The 23,347-nt window shown below is 37.2% G+C and overlaps 1 protein-coding gene across 1 annotated transcript in view; it reads right to left on the bottom strand.

Annotated features, from left to right (window-relative positions):
• DSC1 (desmocollin 1) overlaps window positions 1–23,347 on the bottom strand; it is a 245,197-nt gene that overhangs the window by 33,315 nt on the left and 188,535 nt on the right. The window contains exons 3-6 of the mRNA XM_059138997.1: window positions 6,260–6,370; window positions 5,652–5,819; window positions 3,749–3,911; window positions 3,058–3,336 (exon numbers count right to left, since the gene is read on the bottom strand). The gene's annotated coding sequence lies outside the window, so the exon portion shown is untranslated. The remainder of the gene's footprint in view (window positions 1–3,057; window positions 3,337–3,748; window positions 3,912–5,651; window positions 5,820–6,259; window positions 6,371–23,347) is intronic.

Raw genomic sequence — 23,347 nt, 5'->3', positions numbered from 1 at the left:
GATGTGATCATCTTTTGCTAGCTGACCCACAGACGATGGAGAAGTCCACATTAGAACCAGGCCTGACTGTCACTAAAATGCTACTTTTTCACTGCCCTCTTATTTCAATGATAAATACAGACGCGTATGTTGAAAAGGAGCAGAAGGTGATAAGGCGTGGGATGTCTGAGGGGCTCAGTCAGGTAAGCATCTGCCTGAGGCTCAGGTCGTGATCTCAGGGTCCTATGATTTGAGTCTTGTGTCCCTCTCCCTCTGCCTGCCGCTCCCCCTGCTTGTGGGCACGCTCTCTCTCTGACAAATAAATAAATAAAATCTTTCAAAGGGAAAGAAAGTGATCAGGTGTGTAAGCATTCAGCCTTGCTGAATAAGCCAGATTGGGCTTATTAATACTTATTATATTTATTAATAGTTATTAATACTTAAAATGTATTCAGAAGCCGTTATAACCTAATGCCTCTTTCTAGCAGTCCATCGTTTGGAAAACTGTGAGCATCTGGCCTCTTTTGTGAGAGTCATTCTATGGTCAAGTAAAATGGTTGTTAAACCATTTACGTTACACATCCTTTTACAGGAAATTACTCTTCCTGCTCTTGCTACTGACATTTTGACCTCGTGTTTAACTGAAAAGTAAAGGCACAGCGCAATATCTGTGCTGCTGAGAAAGGAAGGGTGAAAGATTTTCTTTTGGTTATTCAACAGTGGGAGCAATGCCTTTCCTGCATATAAATGCAGACATAGGAATATAACTGCCTCTTTGCACATAGAGGCTGGGAAGATTTGCAAAATAAAAGACCAGGGAACTAGAACTCAAGATATCTGGTAGTGTTTTATTGCCGAAGGTATAGCTACCAATAAATACATCCTGTGTCTGCACTGGAATTTGTTCAGAAAATAAAGTCACTTTAATTGGATATCTTCATATTTGATGCTTTGGGAAAAAAGAAAAGAATGGAAATATAGAAATAGGAATAATTATCTGACCATACATGTACAGATCCAAGTGTAATTCTGTGTATGCTTCTGCCTGGTCAGGTGTATATTTACATATAGGTATATCTAAATATAGTTATAATATTATAGGTTATTCGGAAAAAGTTCTTTTTTGTGTGTGTGTATGTTAGTTGTATTTTGTTCTAATCTATGTCTAAATTACCAGCATAGCTGAGTGACTGATGGTGAAGTACAGTGGTTAGCAGCTTGGATTCTTCAGATTAAGGGCTTAGACTCTGAACCTAGATTACCTGGCCTTCAACTCCTGGCTTTACTCCTCACTACCAATATGCCATTAGGCAAGTTACTTAACCCCTCTGCACCTCAGACTCTTCATCTATAAAATGGGATAACAATAGCTGCTAATTTATAGGTTAGTATGAGGATAAATGTCATAATACATAGAAAGCATTTTGAACAGTATCTGGCTCATAGCAAGTGTTAATGTTTTATACCATATAATTGCCTAAGTGTGCAATAAAACGTCAAAGCAACTACGCTTCCAGGAAAACAAACACAAAATTATTGTAAATCCAAGGTCTCTTGTGTAAAAGCTACCTAAAGATGCACAAACAGATGCATTCATTGAACAAATATTTAAGGGTGCATATATAGGACTCTCACCTCTGCTAGAAGATAAACACCATATACAGAAAAAAGGAAGACAGACATCTTACTAAAATTTTTAAAAAGTACAACTTTCTGAAGGAAAGTACAAATATAGTTTTCTTTCTAGTTCAAAATATAGGGTAAAGAAGACTGTAGCAAATATTAAATAACTTAGCCACTTAGAAATTAAGACTAGACAATGATTATATTCTAAATGCAGAATCTTGTAGAAGAAAAAAATTTTTCAATATGTCAGTATCACATAACCTGATTTCCACCACTGATTTATGATCATACAGAGAAAGATTTAAATCTAAAAACCCATGTGGCCTTTATAGTTCTTTAGTTTTTAGCTTAAGACATGTTGAGAAAATATGCCTTCTTATGAATTTTCAAGAAAGTGTCTTCAGGAAATAGTGACAAATTTCTTTCTTTTCTTACTTTTTTTTTTTTAAGATTTTATTTATTTATTTGACACAGAGAGAGAGAGAGAGAGAGAGAGTACAGCAGGGGGAGTAGCAGGCAGAGGGAGAGAGAGAAGCAGGCTCACAGAGCAGGGAGCCTGATGCAGGGCTCGATCCCAGGAACCTGTGAACATGACCTGAGCCAAAGGCAGACACTCAATGACTGAGCCACTCAGGTGCCCCATGTTTTGTTTTGTTGTTTAACCTTAATTTAATTTTATTTTTTTCAGTGTTCCAAGATTCATTGTTTAGTGACAAATTTCTTCAGAAATATTTATGCACAGCCAACTTGTAGACAGTGTTATCTTTGAATAAATTCAAGGCCTCAAAATGGCCATGTACTGATAGAATTATTCTCTCTGTCACGTGACCCAATTTATTTTAAAAGACTCTGGACTGGTAGGAATCTATGTACATTGATGAACCCATAATAAGACACTTTCTGTTAAATATGTATGACCCAAGATAACAAACTACAGGGATAAATGAGGGCGTATGATCTTAATATGGGAAGGTAGAAGTGTATGAACAAAGGAATAAAAGTGCTTTTTTTTTTTTTGCTATAAAAGACACATTAGATCCCATAAATTCAATGTACCACAGTGGAAAGCCCCTTCAATTCCATTGGAATCAAAGGTCCTTTATCTGGGCAAAAGGTTATTGAAAATTAGAAGTAATTCATAAGTACTGATTAATTATTAGGAATGATTTCTTGAGGTTGCTTGCATATAGGACGGATTAATTTTACCTTAAAAAATGACCACTTCCCATTATAAAAAACTGTTGGCAAACCTATGAAAAGAAAGATCAGCATAACATCTCTGTATGATTTAGAACTCTATTCAGCACTCATGCCTAATTCAAATTGGCTTAAGAGAAACAAAAGAAAACATAGTAGTTGGGGATAAAAGGATTTGTTAAGTCATGTGATTGGAAAGTCCAGGGATATCTTGAATTCAGGCATAGCTTGAGCCAAGTTGTCAAATGATCTTACCACGCTGTTGATTTTCTCCATCTCTTGGCTCTTTGTTCCTGTTGGTTTCATTGTTGTTCAGTTTCCTCAGTGCGGAGGCAAAGATAGCCACCAGAAGCTCTAAGATTATATTCTACCGTCTTGGTAATCCATAGTTGAAAAAGCATATCTTGATTCCAGTAGCTTGGACAACACATAATTCCACTAGCCAAATTTTGTCCATAAATTTAAAGTCAAGGGCCAGACTGGATCACATAGGCAAAAAGTGGCAGAGAGTGCATTGCGCAAAACAACCACAGGCTATCAACAGAAAAAGGAAGATTAATAGTTTGGCAGGCAAATATCCTCCAAACTGATCATTTCTTTATTTGTCATTTTAGTCATACCAGTTATGCACCAAATCATTCATTAACAGTGTCTATACTCTAAGCACTACCTATGGTGCTGATGACAGAAAGCTGAAGAAAACATGATCTCTGCCCTCATGGACCTAAAAATCTATTAGTATTTTGAAAACTAGTTAAAGTACTTCATACGATATAGTTAGTATTAAAATCCTGGTCAAATGCACATAATGAATATTTTAGACTTTTATTCACTTCTTGAAATTTCCTCCAATTTTTATTTTCTTTGCTGGTCTTCAAAATTAAATGTTTGGAAAAATGTGTTTTTTTTTTCTATGATACATGGAATCTTACTGTCAATTATTTACCTTACATATTAAAAATAATGTGGAGTACCCAGGTGGCTCAATCGTTGGGTGTCTGCCTTTGGCTCAGGTCATGATTCCAGGTCTGACTCCCTGCTCAGTGGGGAGCCTGCCTCTTCCTCTCCCACTCTCTCTGTTTGTGCTCCCTCTCTTGCTATGTTTCTCACTGTCAAATAAATAAATAAGTAAATAAAATAATGTTATTAAATTTTTATTTTTATGGATAAGAATAGATGCTCATGACCTAAACTTTGTTAAGATGGAAAATTAGGGGGAAAACTTCAACCATAATCTAAATGTAATCTTCCAGTACATATCTTCTAGTCTAGTTTCTGTGTATAGAATTTTAAACATTGTTATACTGTGCTACCAATTTAATTCTGTAGCATACATTTCCCCTTAATAATTTTTATAGAACAAACATTTGTCCCATACCGTGGCAAGTCCTATATAGACATGTATTAAACAGTATTAAATTCCTTTAAATAAGTGCACTACAATTGATTTAATCAGTCCTTAAAATTGAGTACTTCCAGTTTTTCCAAATTTTTTATTATTATAAAAACCATACTGGGGAAGGAGCAAGATGATGGAGGAGTAGGAGACCTAAATTTTGTCTGGTCCCAGGAACTCAGCTTGATAGTTATCAAACCATTCTGAACACCTACAGACTCAACAGGAGATCTAAGAGAAGAAAAGCAGCAATTCTAGGAACAGAAAAGTGACCAGTCTCTGGAAGCGATTCCTAGATCCTGAGATTCCTCTCCTATCATTAATGTCATTCAGTCTAAACTCATCAAGTATCATCAAGCAATAAAGTAGTTCCTGTTTTGTCCTTAAAAACAAACAAATGCTATCCTGAAAGCAAAAGCCTTTTCTGGATTTAGGATCATTTCTTGAGATAAAGTCCTTCATTTAGACATTCTAGGTGAAAAGATATGAAATTTAATAGCTCTTGGTATATAAAACCAACTTATAATCCAAAAACAGTGTTCTGATGTACATTCTCACTGAAAATGAACAGAAACAGCAAGGATCCTAGCAAGAATCGAATATTAACAGTTCATTAAAAATCCCATATTCATAAGTAAGACAATTTGAATCTGAATTATTTGTCTGATCATGATGTTGAGCCCTTTTCACAACTGCTAAGTCACTGCATTTTTTCATAATATTTGAATACGTTGGCATATATTGGCAATTATAAGGAAATTGGCACAGTTGAAGTAAACCAAACAAGTTAATAATTAAAACTGTCTTCAATGGTATTGTTTCTTTGAAATAAGAAGATTGTTACATTTTTAGTTTTTAGCCTTTTATATATTTGTGATTGAATTTCATGGCAGTACAAAAATATTTTTTCCTTGGGGCACCTGAGTGGCTCAGTTGGTTGGGTGACTGCCTTTGGCTCAGGTCATGATCCTGGAGTCCCATGGGATTGAGTCCTGCATCAGGCTCCCTGCTGAGCGGGGAGTCTGCTTCTCCCTCTGCCCCTTCCCCATCTAAGTCTCTCTCTTTCTCTCTCTCATCCTCTCCCTTTCAGATAAATAAATAAATAAAATCTTTAAAATAATAACACTTATTAAAAATTTTTTTTGCCTTTTAAGTCTTTGAAATGCTAATATTCCCTAGGAAACTATTACTATTTTCTGATGTAACAACCATAAAACCCACGGAGAGCTTTATCAGTTGATTTGTAGGCTAGATTGCAATGTAAATATAGTCATTTCTATAGGAAATGTGACACCTACTCCAAGGAACCATTCCTAATTTACTTGTTATTAAACTGAAAAGAAAACCTATTCCCCATGGTTCTTGCAGCTTGATTTCCATACAACAAAAATGAATGCCATTGATCAGATCCTGTATCCTGTTTCATGAAACGCCCCTGAGAATTTGTTCTTACCTAAGGTTAATTGAACAGACTGTCATCTCATTGGTTCTCTGCTGCTTCATGAGTCTAAGGAGAAGATGAGGAATTCGATTGCTGGTCTTTTCCTGGGTTGCTATGAAACGCTGCTATTTCCGGCATTCCAAAGATAATTAGAAAGATGAGAATGGGAAACAGAGTACTCTGCGTGATCAGACAAAACACCTTTATTATGTGGATAGCGAAACATTTTGTAAATCATGCTGCCCTTTGGGAAAAGTTTTCCTATGTGATTTTGAACTAGAATGTTTTGGAGAGTTTCTGCCTTTACTTTGAAGATGTGTGTGCATGTGTGCGCTGTGTTTCTCGAAAACAGGATAGAGGGCTCAGGTACAGTGAGAAAGCTTGGTGTTAACCTTAATGGAGCCAAGCCTGTTAGACTGAGCGTCTTGCTATTTTACCACTATTCTGAAAGGAGAGCACAATTATGGCATGTTTTGCTGAAGCCTTGGTGGTATTATTTTACACCAAATAATTTGACTTCTGGAGAATGTTGCTGCATCACTCTGTCCTATGGACTATTCTGGTCTGGTGAGGCAGGTGGATATTCATCTTAGTGGACAGTGGGGTAGAAAGATTCATACCATGAACAATGAAGACAGAATACTGGGGCAGCCCAGGCAGTGGAATCCGTGAATAACTTCTGATGATTTTCTTTTCTTTCTTTCTTTTCTTTTTTTTTTTTCTTCTTCTGCCTGGGATTAAGAGGAATAGTCATGCTTTGAATTGTTTTAATTTTTTCTGATGTTGTAACATTTTATATATATATATATATATATACATATATATATATACACACACACACATATGAATTTAAATATTTAAACTATATATATAGTTTAGTTTATGATATATTATACCATACTTTATATATTACATATGGAGAGAGAAAAAGAGAGAGAGAACCTAAGTCTAGGAAGAGAATCATAGGAAGTACCAGGTCACAGAGGAGAAGCAGGCTGCAACTTACATTGGCTCATGGGTAGCCTGGCAAATGCCCTGTTCGCCTATTGTACTAGAAAATAGATACTAGAAAATGAAGATATCTTGATGGCATAGTTGAGTTGTAATATTTTAAAATGGTATGTAAAGCATTCTATAAGTCTAGTCTTCTTTAAATGAAATAATTGTATACATACCAATATTTTGAAACAAAACCACAATACTTAGGATTTTAAAATTCTTTGGCACAAATTTAAAGACTGTAGTTGTGAAATATATATATATATATATATATATATATATATATATATATATATGGAAAATACCCAAGTTTATAATTTTAAAATTATATGCTTGACAAAACTATTAAAAATGAATTAGATTTTTAAAAAATGAATTAAAGGTGGAAAGACCAGCAAAGAAAAAGAGACAAGACATGAGAAAACATAGAAGAGGAGAGAGTGATTGACTCAACTAGCTGTACTGATGCCTATTATGTACCACACGCTAGATCAGGATTTGCTCAAAGAAAAGTGCTAAATGACACGGCTACAATAAACTGTCTGATGGGGCACAAAGGAATCATAATTAACCAACCTAGAGCAGAAGGAGCAGTGTTAAATTCCGTAAACCTCTTAGTGAATTTCAGTTAAAAGAAATGGCAAATATTGGGAAAATCTTTAATATTATTAGTTGTGTCATAAAACAAAGACAAAATATAGAATGGAAAGAAATCTTTGCTTAAACATCTACATTTCTATTTTTATTAATAAAGTATATTTTTGTCTTACAGATTTAGTGTAGAATATATAAATAGTTACATATGGAGAAAGAGATAGTAGTAGCCCATGACTATTTTTAGACTACACTGCATTAAAAATACACCTCTATACTTTAGATTTATGCTAACTGTGGTTTTCTTAGTATAAGTGGATTAAGAGTGAGTAACATTAAACAAAAGAAACTACACCCTTTAAAGCACACTCCCTCTAAGAATTAGCCTCAATTAGCCACTGGGCTCAAATTATTATTGCATTATAAATGCTTCTGCAATCAACTGGTAACAGATGAGTCCCCTGCCATTGAATAATTAGTCTAGAAAATGCAGAGTTTAAGAACTCCCAGATTCCATTCACAGAGTTTGGATTCAGACCCAATATTTTAGCAGGTTCTCAGATAGTATGAGTGTAAAATAAATTCATTATTTATTAAGTATCTTTTCTGTGGCTCATAGGGAAGAACAATTATGCCCTAAAAATGCTTACAATGTTGCTAAGCAGACAAAATGTGTATGTATCAAAGAGAAAATGGAACAACAAACATATAAACACATGCTAAGTATTGGTATAGAATTGAAGTGTTCCCAGCATTCAGAGGAAGGACTTTTGGTGCAGAATAAGATAACCAGAAAGCCAAACCATCAGTGCATACTAGTTAGTCAAATTTGTTAGTAAGGTGACCTAGTAAGGTGACCAGTGAGGAACACAAGCATAGCATAAGACAAGGGTCCTGAGTTCGGACAAACTGAAAAAGTACATTAAAACAAGGAGAGGCCAATTAATGATGTCTTGCTAACTATAAATGAAACTGAGGTTCAGAGGAGAGATGAGTCTATCCCATAAGTGGAGACATGAAAGGTAGAAAGGGATTCCATAAGTAGAAGGAAGACGAAGAACACCTGAAAGGAGAGAGGTGCAGGAGAACTGACCAAAATGCATTGGGAGGAAAAGCCTGGATGCATCAGTTGGTTAAACATCTGCCTTTGGCTCAGGTCATGAATCCAGGGTCCTGGGATCAAGTCCCATGTTGGACTTTCTGCTCTGTGGAAAGCCTGCTTCTCCCTTTCCCTCTGCCTGCCATTCTTCCTGCTTAGCGCTCTCTCTCTCTCTCTCTCTCTCTCTCTCTCAATCTGTTAAATAAATAAATAAAATCTTAAAAAAAGGAAGAAGTAGGAAGAGCTGGTCCAAGTATGACCAACATCCCAACTTTATCAACCAATAGTCAACATGACTTTTCTATCCTCACTGGTGCTTTCTTAGGTTTTCAGCAGAGAGGGCTGACCTCTACTCACAGTGTAATAAGAGAAACAGAAAGATATTACAACAGGGCATGATAACATACAGCTATGAACAAATGCCATGGGTCGAGAAGAAAGTCATTCAGCGTGGCAGATAAGAAGGCAAGGTTACTAGATCTTGTGTGTTGCAAGGAAGGAAGTAGTTTTAAGTGGCTCTTAAAAGAATGGGAGTTAACCAGAAAGAAGAGTCCAGGGGAAAGACAGTCTCCCAAGAACTGTATAATCAAAACTGAAGAAGCATGAAAGAGCAATGCTTTTGCAGGAAATGATCAGAAACTCCTAGTCAGAGACAAAATTTCAAGTTGTATCATGCAGCGAATGGTTAAAGAAAAGAGGAATTTTCATCCAACAGAAGAGGACAGTGGTGATAGTATATAATATTTGTTTTCAACAATCACAGAGGAAATTTTACACTTGGTTTTTCTGTTCCTATTTTTATGCTTAAAACAGTTTCAGATTTACAGAAAATTGCAAAGACACTACAGAGAGTTGCCATATACTTTGCATGTAGTTTCCCATGTTATTAATAGCTTATTAATAATTACCAATATCATTAGCTATTAATATCATTAGTATGGTACATTTGTTATTATTCATGAACCAAGATTGATGCATTGTTATTTTTTAAGATCTATTTCTTTTAGAGAGGGGAGAGAGAGTGAAAGTTGGGAGAGGAGCAGAGGGAGAGAATCTTCAAGCAGACTCCCACTGAGTGTGGCGACCAACGCTGGGCTCAATCTCACAACCTGAGCTGAAACCAAGAGTTGGACGCTCAATGGACTGAACCATCCAGGCACCCAACTGTTATTATAAACTAAAGTTTATACTTCATTCAGATTTCCTTAGTTTTTACCTAATGTACCTATTCTGTTCCACTGTCTTAAATAGGGTAACACATTACATCTAAGTTCCTCTTGACTGTAATAGCCTCTCAAGCTATCTTTGTTTTTGATGACTTGGACCGTTTCAGGGAGAGCTGGTACTATCAGATTTGTCTGATATTTTTCTCATGGTTAGACTGGAGTTTTCATTACATCCTATCAAGGGCACATACTATCAACATGACTTACCTGATAATAAATTTGACACATGCTAAGAAGTAGAAAGTATTCCAAAGGAAGTAATTAAAAAGCGAGTTTTAAATACATTATTTCCAAGGACTCAGGTTCAGAGAGAATGAAGTTATTTACCTGAGTTCATATGGCCAGTAAGTAGCCAGACCAAGACTCAGACCCAATTGTTCTAATTTTAAATTACGTGTTTCTTCTTCTACTTCATTGGGTTATAACGTATATTGAATGAACAAATGCCAGTAAAGTTCCTGCCAGGGGCATGCTGAAGCTGCATGTCTAGGTTCTCTAGAGCCAACAGCGCATATGTCTTCTAGCGTCTGCACAAGAGACATCAAGTTGGTAGCTTGAAATCAGCTATGGTGGCAATCTTTACACCACAGCAATCATCACTCATTCTAATCAGAGGCATTTTCTTTTTAATTAATTTTTTTTCTGGAAAGTTCATTGTTAAGCAGCCAACAAGAAAAGCATTGATTGTCTGTTCTGTATGTTCTGTTTTTGGACCTGAACAATCTCATTTTATTTCCAATTGTAAATATAAAAAAGTTGAATTTTTTAAATTAAAAAAAAATTTTCAGTGGGTTAAGCCTCTGCCTTTGGCTCAGGTCCTGATCCCAGGATCTCTGGGCTCTCATCGGGCTCTCTGCTCAGCAGGAAGCCTGCTTCCCCCTCTCTGTATCTGCCTGCCTTTCTGCTACTTGTGATCTCTGTCAAATAAATAAATACAATCTTTTTAAAATTTTTAAAAAGAAAGAAAAAGAAAGAGCAAGAAAATACATCAAAACATGTCATTTTCTCAGAAGAATTAAAACAAAATAAAAATATTGAGCCTGAGTAAAAAAATCTAACAGCAGAGGGTTTAAAGAAACATCCATAGGTCAAAAGAGAAGAAGATAATGAAGAGGAAAGAAGGAAGGAAGAGAGGAACGGAGGAACGGAGGAAGGGAGAAAGGAAGGAAACCTCACTTGTTATTGTCTCAAAATATATTATTTTCTTATTATTGTTGACAATGGTTTTGTTTTATTCATTTATGTTTGTTTTCTTCGTTTGCTAAATGTGGAAATCCTCCTGGGTCTGGAGCAACAACTTGATATTTACTGAACACCAGTTGCAAAGTTGCAACTGAGCACCAGTTGCAAAGTGATCTTTCTAGGTGAAATCTATATTTCTAGAACCCCATGCTGATTTGAGAAGTACACATGAACACAGCAGATAATGTAAATTAAAATGCTGTTCGTAATATTTAAACTATGAAAATATAGGAGTCCTTCCATCCCTACTCCACCCACTTGGACTTGGTAGCTGCAATCTGATCCCTGGTTGAAAGACACCTGTCTAACAAAGCAGCTTTGTAGACAGTCTCATTGGGCAGAGCCGCTTGGAAAGACTGGTCAGCAGAATGGAACTCCTTTCCCACCCCCAATTAGTGGTATTATCTCTAAAATGAAGATGAGCATAAGGTGTTCTGGTGAGGAAGATTTGAAAATTGAAAGAAAATGTGCTTGATTATATGCATCCTAGACCCTGTGTTGTCAGACTCTAAGAACGTCAATTAAGAATCTCCAATTTGTTTGGATAGAACATGATGATTCAGAACTGGGAAGGAAAGAAGGCTCTGATTGTAGAGCAAGAAATGCTCCCCAAAGAAAAATATCACTTAGAAAAGTGTTTTTGGTGTTTAGAGTGATTATATATACACAAATATTTTACCACTATTTAGTTTGTTGTTTTTCTACATTGTGTGCATGTGTGAATGTGTCTGTATAAAATAAATATCGCAAATTGGTTCTTGAATGCTCTGAAAGACATTGGTGGATAGCTAAACCAGATACACTTACATAAACACATACACACACAGAAAAAAGTAGACTATTTCGAAAGGAAATTTTTTTCAATGAGAGGCTGCAGTTAAGATGAGTTTGAGAAAATTCTGTCTTAAAGCAAAAAAACGACCAGTCTAGCTTGTTTTGCATTTTTTTATTGGACGTCTCCAGTGTTTCTCAAACTTGGCTAGTTATCAGAAGCAGTTAGTGTGCTTATTAAGGTGCAGATTTCCTTGGTCCACCTCAGACCTATGGCATCTGGTTCTTGAGGGAGTAGCCTAGGAATCTGTATTTTTAACAAGTGCCCCAGGTGATCTGGATGAGTAGCCAGGGTGAGAAACACAGCCCAGATCAGGGATTTCCAACTTTGGCTACACACTGCGATCAGTTAGAGAGTTAAATATATATACTGATATCTGGGCACCACCTCAGACCAATGAAATCAGAACCTCTGGGATTGGAGCTCATTCACATTCATTAAAAAAGAAACAAAACACACAAATAAAACGGCACAAAATTTCCTGGTGATTTTAATGTGCTACCATACCAAGAGTGAGAATCACTAGCCTTACCTTAAGAGGAAGCTGACAGAACACTACTCTAAAACAGGAATCAATGAAATCCTAATGAGAAAACACCTGTTGTCCAATCTGTGGATACTACAGATATTTGGAGGAAAAGTAGCAAATTCAGGGCATTTCTAGAGGTTCTGATGACTACAGAGGTGAACCTCTTCCTCTTGTCATTTTATGTACACATTTTTGGACAGACAGAGGATTGGCAGGAAGTGAGGAAATAAAGTGGAAGATTTCCCAGCATAATCTGATAATAAAAAAATAATACAAGAAGATCTCTAAGGACATCTCATCTACTCCCCTCAGCAATTTAAACTTGAGCCTATCCTATTTATACAGATGTCTATATGCTGTTTAACAACATCTTTTCATTTTCATTATCCAATCTTACAGCAAAAGTATACTCTTTTAATTTTAATAAACTCCAATAAATGTCTAAATAAATAAAAACATGCAATCAAGTCCCCAAGGAAGTTGCTCCCATCTTCACAATTTGCAAATCCAGCAAATGACAGCAAACTGGGCAGTTAGGACATGGCTATGATTAATGTTATTGGAGAAAACCTTATCTTTTTTAAAAAAGATTGTTTTATTTTCAGTTCAGTGTAACTGTGAAAACCATTGTCACTTATGCAACAAAATATAGAATTAATTATCAAGTACCACTTACAAAGCTGGCATATTTACCTATAAATAGATTTTTTAACATACTTCACATTTACCAAATTAGAAGGATTTATTTTGCTTTCACGTACTTTGTTGTATACTCTACATTATACAGGCCTTGCGAAACAAGCTGTTGGGTTTTTTTAGATCCTTTATTTTTTAGGGAAGTTTTAGGTTCACAGCAACCTGAGAAAAAAGTACAGAGATTTTTCATACACCCCCTGCCTCCTGCATTATCAATATCTCACATAAGAGTGTTAAGTTCATTGCAAGTGAGGACGCAGAGACATATCATGATCACCGGAAGTCCATAGTTTACACTACAGTTGACTCCTGGTGGTGTACATTGTACAAATGTGGGCAAAGGTACAAGGACATACATCTATCATTACCATATCATACAGAGTAGGTTCACCTCCCTAAAAATCCTCTGTGCTCTGTCTAATCATCCCTTTTCCCTCCTAACTCCTGACAACCACAGATCTCTTTCTTGCCTCCATAGTTTTGCGTATTGCAGAGTATCATTATAACTGGAATTATACTGTACACAGGCTCCTCAAATTGGCTTCTTTTACTTAGTAGTATAAATTCACATTTCTTTCATGTCTTTTCATGGCTTGATTGCTCATTTATTTTCAGTGCTAAATAATATTCCATTGTTTGGATGTACTATGGTTTATCTATTCACCTACTGAAGGACAGCTTGGTCACTTCCAAGTTTTGGCAATTATTAATTATAACTATAGATAAAATTAAATATAATTAACAAAGCTGATGGAAACAGCTATGTACAGGTGTTTGTGTGGACCTAAGTTTTCAGTTCCCTTGATGGATTGATTATATGATGGGCGTAGTTAGTTTTGTAAGAAACTGCCAATCTGTCTTCAACATGACTGAACCATTTTGCATTTTCACAAGTAATGAATGGGAGTTCCTATTGTTCCACATTCTCAGGAGCATTTGGTGGTGTCAGTGTTCTGGATTTTGATCATTCTAGTAGGTGTGTAGTGATATCTCATTGTTATTTTAGTTTGCATCTCCCCAGTGGCATCTGATGTGAAGCAACTTTTCATGTGCTTATTTTCCATCTATGGATCTTCTTTGGTGAGGTTTCTTAAGTTCTTTGGCCCATTTTTTAATTGGTTTCTTTGTTTTCTTACTGTTGAATTTTCAGTATTTTTTGGATTACTTGTATAATTTTGTACTTGTTGAATTTTAAGTATATTTTGGATGGATTAAGCATATTTTGGATTACAGACCTTTGTCAGATATATCTTTTGCAAATATTTTCTCCCCCAGGGCGTAATGTTTGTACATGTATATGTGCACATGTGTGTTTACGTGTGTGCCTATGATATATTGTCAGTAGGTGAGGGTATGCATTTCTGCATATTTGTTTCATTTAATATGATATTGTAATTCCAAGTTTATACTTGTATTCATTTGTTAGAGTTATCGTAACAAAATACCACAAATGGGTGACTTACGCACCAGATATTTATTATCTCAGAGTTCACAAGATGTTAGCAAGGTTGGTTCCTTCTGATAGAAGGACCTGTTCCAGTCCTTTCTTCTTTATTTGTAGATTGATGTCTTTCCCTTACCTTTTCTTACATGTCTTCATACATTGTCTTCCTCTACATGTGTCTCTGTGTCCAAATTTTGCCTTTTTTAGAAATTGTAGTTGTATTGGATTAGTGTTCACTTTCATGACCTCATCTTAACTAATAACATCTGTTTCCAAATAAGGTCACATTCTGAGGTACTGGGGGGTTAGGACTCTAACATATTAATTTTGGGGTCACACAACTCCGTCCATAATAATGTAGAAGTCATTTGTTCAAGATTCTTGATCTGATGGTGAACGATGAAACCAAACCAAATCAAACCAGTTTTGATCCATGTATTTTCACGTATTGTTAGTTACATATAACTCCTATTTAAGTCCATGTATCTAATTGGACATCACTTTGTAGGCAAACCTTTCCTAGTTCTGTTATCCCCATCCAAATTGGTGTTAGCTACTCTTCTTTTTATTTTTTTTAATTTTTATGTATTTATTTGACAGACAAATCACAAGGAGGCAGAGAGGCAGGCAGAGAGAGAAGGGCAAGCAGCTCCCCGCTGAGCAGAGAGTCCGATGTGGGGCTCAATCCCAGGATCCTGAGATCATGACCCGAGCTGAAGGCAGAGGCCCAACCCACTGAGCCACCCACGCGCCCCTTAGCTACTCTTCTGATATGAGGCTTCTACACGTTAGTAGGTCCTCCAGTGGACTAGTACGTTTTCCTTCCTGGATGATGAATTCTTTATGTTCAGGGACGGTGTATTCCCAGTGGCTGGAATTATGCCTCCCACATAGAGCGAAGCAATTCCTATTTGTTGAATGGAAAAAGAAGAAGATTAAGTATTGAGAAATAACTTTGTCTACAGAGGACCACACATTTCAGAAGTCGTTCTTGTCTTGACTTGGCTGCTTCCTGTCCCTCTGTCTGGAGTCCCTCCCCACCACCTAACATGTGGCTCCTTATTCTCATCTACTATGAATCTGTTTAAATCATCTCAGAGTTTGTCATGGGTACCTAGTGTAAAGTAGGTACCCTGGTCCCCATTATTTTCTCTGCCAACTCCTTCTTTGTTTTCTTGTTAGCAGTTACTACAACGTAACATTGCATTTTGCTTACTTTTTTTGTTTTTTGTCTCTTTGCCTATCTTCCTCATTAGAGTGTGTCCTTCCTTAGGACAGGGCGTCATCAGTCTTGTTCATCATTGTCTCCCCAGAACCCAGCCCAATGCCCAGCACACAGATTTTTGTCCCCTTTTGCTGCTGCTGTAGATTCATTGGGGAAAAAAAAAAAAAAAAAAACCACACACATTATTTTTTTCTTTAGGAAAAATTGAGAGATTTTTTGTATTCTGAGCTTAAAATTATTTTCTAAGAATCTGTTACAGAGGTTTTCTTTGTGTTAGTTTGTTTTGTTTTCCAAGCAGAAGAAGAAAGGGATAGATAAAGAGAAAAAAAAAAAAAAGGCAGAATAGGAAGAAGAGGAAACATTGTCAATCTCTTGGAATAACGCTCCCACCCAAACAGACCTGGGTTTAAATGTTGGTTCGACCTCTTACATTTGCATATTTTGAGTAAGTAAAAAAACAAAAAACCAACAAAACAACAAAAAAGCCACAACTTCTTTGCAAATCAGTTACTTAATCTGTGAAATTTCATATTTAGTTTCAAATTTTTAAATATGAAAATGCTTTTTTAAAAGTAAGTACATGTTTTGTGAACTTAAAAGTTTTTTAAACTGAATTTCCATTGACCTCACACAAGATAGGCAATTTGTTAGGATACGATATATTTGGGTCACAGCTTTTATTTATTTTTCCTTAAACTTATTTTCTGTTAATTTTTACATTTTGCACACTCTTTCAGGATTTTTTTTTCCTGGTCCCGAAATGCAAATATTTTGCAAATATATCTCTAGTTGTGGGTCTTTTTGAATTTATTTTACTTGGAAAAAATGCAACTCCATCCATCTTTATCCATTGTAACTTGTGGCTGTGCTCTTTTTTCCTTTTTAATTTAATATTTTATTTATAACAATAGATTATGTAAGTCTCAAATACATTGTTCAAAAAATATCACAGTTTGTTGCCTTATTCCTTCCAAATCCCAATTCTCACTGTTAAAAGCAAGTAAATTCAATTTTTTTAAGCTAATTGTTCTGTTATTTGCCATCACTTTACTAAATACCGTGTTTGTACAGAAACTGTTGTTTTCCAAATTTAGACCATTGACTTTCTACAACGGAAAATATGTGTTTATCTCTCTTACATCCCCCACCCATAATTCTCAACCACTCACTCAACTTCCTTCATAAATTTAGATTAAATCAATGCCAAGTTTCAACCTTATTATGACTGTTGATTAGGTTAGACATAACCTAGAATTTGCTCAGTTCTATTTATATTTTGCAGGAATTCTTCTGGAAAATTTCTGTCTTCTTGCTCCAATATGGCATCATGGAGTTCTAGGCCTTCAACACAGCTGATTTCCTGAAACCGCTCATCAATATCGTTACAGAAATTTCCTTTGTCAGTTTTGTCTCTTTTGTATGTTTTTTTTTCCTCCCGTAATTTTTGATGCCCCAGTAGCAATGAGCATATCCAGTCCTCAGACCTTGGTTTCTAAATCTCCAGTTAAGAGGTACCTGGTAGGTTCAGTCAGTTAAACGTCTGGCTCTTGATTTCTGGTCATAATCTTGAGCTCCTGGGATAGAGCCCCATGTTGGGCTCTGTACACAGCTGGGAGTCGCTAGAGGATTCTCTTTCTCCCTCTGTCCCTTCCCTCCCCTGCTTCCTCCCCCTCTCTCTATCTCTTTCTAAAATAAGTAAGTAAATCTTAAATAAATAAATCTGCAATTAAAAAATCCAGAAATCCTTTAAAACAGACTGATTGCAGGTTTGAGGCAGGAAAAATACCAGATGAACCTACACATCTAGGAAGTGCTCAAAAAAGAAAGGGATGGTGGCAGGCCAGAAGGACACAGAAGCAAACCTAAAAGACTTCCCAATGGCTAAAGTTAGAAAAACTTGAGCAACCAAATAATTACGTATTACTGGACTATAACCCAAACGATAAAATAAACATTACAAGCTCATGCTGATGTAAACAACTAGCTAAATAAATAAATAGGGGTACATATACAACTCTTACATATGAACTCTAATTAACAGAGGTAGCGGAAAAGGAGATAGAAAATTATTTCTACAGTACTACAGTAGAAATTGCCATTATATGGCCTGGATAAATGGACTATATCATCTTTCCCACCAAGTTAGTTCACACCCCTGTACTGTCTTAGTAAGTAATGCATAAACCAAATTTATCCTTCACTCTTCTCTTTCCTCCTATTCTCTGACCTTACTGTCACTGTTTTATTTAAGATCTCTCTTCTTTAGTTTGCACAACTGCAAGATATTTCAATAGTCCAACTGAAATGAAGACTATAAATCAGGTTTGAAGCTTATTAGTCAGGGCCAACAGAAAGCCAAGGGTTAAGGGTTAAGAGAGTAGATACAGTGATGAACTACAGTATCTGAGCTGGAAATATCATCATTATTATAATCACCATTCGAGTCATAACAGCTACTGTTTATTGACTGGTTTCTATGTATCAGACACTGTTAAGTAGTTTACATGCATTATCTCAAATCGTGCTCATAGCAACTCCAGAAAGCTAGTACTGTTATTATGATGTTTTACAGACAAGAAAACTGAGGCCTAGAGAGTCTAAGTAACTTCCCAAGGTCAAAGAACTAGCCCTTGGTGGGGAAGAATTTGAACCTACTTGAAACTAGCAGGGCACTGTGAATGGGATAAATTGTAGAGATCAAAGATTAAGAGTTGGAAAACACATAAAATAATAGTAACAAAATGAGAGGATCGAATTATAGGAGATTGGTTATGACCGGAGAATAGAATGGTTGAGTTTACTGTTTTACCCCTCAAGTAGTTCTGCATGACAAGCTTCAAGTTTCATTATGGAAGTAATGAATCTCCATGGTGCCCATATGCGCATAATATGGAGCATAATCTTGAACAATGAAAATGCAAGCTGAGGGGTAAATAATTCTCCCTTTCATCCTTTAGCCAGAAAGTTTTGGGAGACATTTCCTAAGGGTCCTTGTGCATCAGTCACCTCTGCTGGTGACAGACTCAGTATTGTACTTGTGTATTGGCTTTTCCTTCCTTCTCTCATATTTCTCTCTCCTGCCCTCTGCTCCTTCTTGAAATTGTTCCCTAAATAAACAAGCTGCACTTAAGTCTCTACCTTGCCTTAGGCTCTCCTCTGAGAAAAAACCCAGGCCAAAACAATAGGAAGTGGCCTTAAAAGACAAACCTTCAGGATGAATGCTCCTTGCTAGAAGTGAGCAGCCTCTTTCAAGACTTTTTTGCTTTCAAGACTTACGCTTTCAGGACCATAAAGAAGTTTAGGTCAGAGTTCTCCAAGAATGAGAATCAGTAGAACCAATATATATCCAATGAATACGTGTGTGTGTGTGTGTGTGTGTGTGTGTGTGTGTGTGAGAGAGAGAGAGAGAGAGAGAGAGAAGAGAAGAGAACAAGACAGAGTTATTTATTTTAAGTAATTGGCTCATGCAGTTGGGGGTTTAGGGGTAACAAGTTTGAGATCCAAACAACAGGCCACAGGCTGGAAACTCAAGTAAGAGTTGATATCTTGAATCCAAATTCTGCAGATCAGTGGTCTAGAAACTCAGACAGATTTTATGTCGCAGTCTTGAGGAGAATTCTTCTATATCAGGAAAACTCTGTGTTTGCTCTTAAGGCCTTCACTTGATTGTACGAGGCCCACCCAATTATGGAGGATAATATGTTTTACTTAAAGTCTATTAACTAATCACATCTTTTTAAAATTTTTTTATTTATTTATTTTTAAAAACGATTTTATTTATTTATTTAACAGATAGAGATCACATGTAGGCAGAGAGGCAGGCAGAGAGAGAGAGAGAGAGAGAGGAGGAAGCAGCCTCCCTGTTGAACAGAGAGCCCCATGTGGGACTCGATCCCAGACCCTGGGATCATGACCCGAGCCAAAGGCAGAGGCTTTAACCCAGTGAGCCACCCAGGCGCCCCAACTAATCACATCTAAAAAAAGAATGCCTTCATAGCAACATCTAGACTGGCACAGTCTACACCACAGTCTACAAGTTGACACATAAGATTAAGCATCACAAACATCAACATAGCCTTATGGGGATATAAAATCTCTGCTCTGGAGAAAAACAGCTTACACACTAAAGGAATTGAATGTGCTGGTCCATTTAGACCCACATGAACTATGACATCACACATGAAAGTTAGTGTTGAACTACAGAAAGCAGGATATAAAACTGAATAAGGAAGAACTTTTTGGTATGAGAACATTCTTCTTTGACCAAAGAGTTAATGCCCAGCGAGCACCCTTGAAGCCGATCCTAATATGTTGCTGAGAATGTTCCTTGAAATTTGGACATGGAAATGGTGTATAGTAAATGAAGTGGAGATGTTGAAATTTGGTGGCCGTAAGGTTTGTGAGTGGGAATGTTTTAATGAATTTATTACATGAGATGGTAGAGCTCATCATCTGGTTATGCTTCTTGAGAGGGACTAGAAGGTATTACTTAAATTAAGGAATTGAGGACTCCCCTGAGGCAGGGATACTGGCACTTTGAGGAAATTAATAGTGATCATCCTCTGTAGGGCTGGAGTTCATAGTAAACAATGATGCCACCACTTCCTACTGGTGATGGGGATAATGAGATTCCAGAATGGCAGAGGCCAGATGCAAGTTTGACATAGTTATTATAATGAGCAGCAAGGCTGGAGCAGCAATTAAGGTCCTGGATCCAGTAACATCTGTGGTGATGGATAACAATCTATGGTGTTCTAAGAGTAGAGATATATGAACACCCATCAGGGTACTGCTTTGTCAAAAGGTGAAGAGAAAAAGGCTGATAGCCATCGTAGCAGAAGATTTATGGTTCTCTGTCCAGTTTCCTGGTGTAAGTGAGCTTACTGATGCAGAATCCATTGACTGAAGGTAAATTGGCTCTCCCTGAGGAAGGGCTCTGTAATGCAACTGTTTTTCCCTCATGTTCTGGATATTATACAAATATACCAAAACATAAGATCTTGGTCTCACTTGTGAGAGCATGAAAAAATTCATTAGATGATAGATATTATATATTTGGCATTGGGTCCAAGAAGGCCCAGAAGGCACAAATAAATTATATTACCAGACAGCCCAGATTCCTTCAGCACTTACTTCTTTTGTCTTCATGTCTCTTCCTCAACTAACACATGTAACCTCACAGCGGCAATTATGATTGAACGGTGAAGCATGGAAAAACAAAACAGAAACTAAACCTTTCCTGGCTTTCCAATGGGTCAACACAGGATGTTAAAGTTAACTGTAAGTGGACCGCTGCCATCTTATCCCCCCACTCAGGGGTGGTCCTGACGGTGAAGGGAAATTCTCCGCATAAGTAAAGCCAGGAGCCGTATATTTGTTTTCTCATGTTGTATGAAGGGAAAAATAGCCTGAATTATAGCGATTCATAACTCATGGGCAGTGATAAATGGACAGGCTGACTGGTCAAAGTCCTCAAAGAAATAAGAGTAAAAGATTGGGGAAATTCAGGATGAAGGACAGAAGGGATGGTGACACTTGTGGTAAACATAGTGATTCTTGGACTCACCTGTTTATGTTAGTTCCATCTTATCTTCTGAACTGTCGCAATCTATTTGTGATAAATGCCCAGCCTTCCAGCTTTCCTCCCTCTTTCTTTATTGCCTATAAGATTTCTCCATGGGCAGGGGAAGGGAAGGTGCCTGGGTGGTTTCGTCAGTTAATCAGCTCAGGTCATGATCTCAGGGTCCTGGGATCTGCTGCCACCGGGTCCCTGTTCAGAGAGGAGTCTCCCTCTGCCTTTGCCTCTGCCCTTCCCCTGCGTGTGCACACGCGTGCTCTCTCTCTCTCAAATAAATAAATAAAATCTTAAAAAAAAAAAAAAAAAGCTTTCTCCTTTGGAGAGCCAGTGTTGTTTATGCAAACTTGGAAAGTTGAAGAGGACATACATTTCTATGGGATTGTGCTGTGCTCTGGAATCAGTTTCCTGCTCTAAGAAACACCCCTTGGATCCTCTCTGACCTTTGCTACAGAACACAGTATTTCCCAAACACAAAAGTTTCCAAAGCCTGTAAATATTTGTGCAGGTAGTTGATGTCTTTAAAATATTTGATATTCACAAGCTATGACTCTTAACTTATTGTCTTATATTTCATAGTAAATGCAATTTTCTTCATATAGATTATGCATATATCTTATTCAGGTCATTCCTAACTATAAATGATATGGCACGATATGATATTGTTGCTGCTAGTAAGGTTTTTTCCCCAAAAGTCTACTTGTGTATGTTTACTTGGGTTGTGTCCTGAGTAAGGACCCCTAGGGAGGGGTGAGCAAGAAATGAAATCTGGCCATAGTCCTCTTTCCTTAGCTGCGTGCTCTGGCACAAGGCTGTGTGTGCAAAAAGAAGAGGTTCTTTTTCTATTTCATGGAAAGTCACCTCCTAGTCTCCATGTCCTGTGTGTGTGTGTAAGAGAGAGAGACAGAGAGACAAGGGGGTTTAATATGGCCATCTTTATATTTAAAATATGTTGATTTTTGCGGATTTCTTTACTTTTTTCCCACTTCAATAGACCATATTTTACATTATTTTAAAGTATTTTTTTCCACTGAAACCTAGCACACTTGCTTTGAACAAAGACTGACTGGGACAGAAATATTAGTTGGTGTTGCTTAGTTTCTGGGCATCTGCACTTTGACTTGTCAAGACCTTGTGTGTATAGTTAATAATACCTTAAGGGTTAAACTAAAAAACATATAAAGAAGGCAAACAGAATTTATAAGAATGACTCAGGTGGGAGTTGACTAACTCAACCTATATTCTGTAATCGGAACTATAGTCAGCTTACCATACATGTTTCTGTAAAATAAATTATAAGGATGTGTTTCACAAAGATTCCTGGAAGCACCAGTAAACAACCCTCTATTAGTTGTTTACTAATTCCAAGCACAGTAATGTGTTGATTAAAATGTTATATGCAGGGATGTCTGGGTGGCCCAGTCGGTTAAAAACGTCTGTCTTTGGCTCAGGTCATGATCCCGGGGTCCTGGAATCAAGTCCCGGCCTGGATGTGGCCTGCTCTTTGCCCTGTGAGGAGCCTGCTTCTTCCTCTGCCTGCTGTTCCCCCTGCTTGTGCTCTTTCTCTCTCTCTCCCAAATAAATTTTTAAAAATTCTTTTTAAAAAATGTTATGTGCAAACAGCAACCATTTTTCTCTACTCTCTTCTAACCCCTTCCAATTTTCTGTCTTTTTCTATGATATCACACTTGTCAGCCTCAGCTCGAGTAATAGTGAGATAAAGCATTTCTCTTTCATTTCTGAATTCATTGGAAAAGTCATGCATCACCGTGAGGTATTTTCTACTCTACAAAGACATGCTTTAAAAGGCGCTGATTCTCGACCACCTCCTGCCCCAGAGAGCTGCAGAATCCGAGCTGTGAGCCAAAGGCTCTGTCTCTGGCACTCCCAGAGGTGCTGCCTTCGCTCTCTGCTATTACTACCGGCTCTCAGCGCCCAGCCAGGCCCTCCTGTTTACACCTAGTGCTTAGGTCTCCACTCGCAGGTCATCAACTTGCAGGTTGAACTTTTGACTTGGCTGCTCAGAGGCAGAACCCAGCTCTCATCTTTCCATCTCTGAAGTCAATCAAAGCGCTACCGCCTCCCGGGTTAAGAGGGTTCTGCTCTAGAACGGGTGGCGTTTTCTTACATCCTGGCTCTGCTGGTGACTAGCTGGGTGACCTTGGACAGGTGAATCAGCCTGACTCTGCCTCAGGTTTCTTGCCTGCATAGAAGGCACAGTGGTCCCTTCCTGAAAGGTCTCTGTGA

This window comes from Mustela lutreola, chromosome 11, assembly GCF_030435805.1.
Source record: "Mustela lutreola isolate mMusLut2 chromosome 11, mMusLut2.pri, whole genome shotgun sequence".
Lineage (NCBI taxonomy): Eukaryota > Metazoa > Chordata > Mammalia > Carnivora > Mustelidae > Mustela > Mustela lutreola.
Note: the sequence above shows the minus strand (reverse complement) of the source record. Positions and strands in the feature narration are given on the sequence as shown.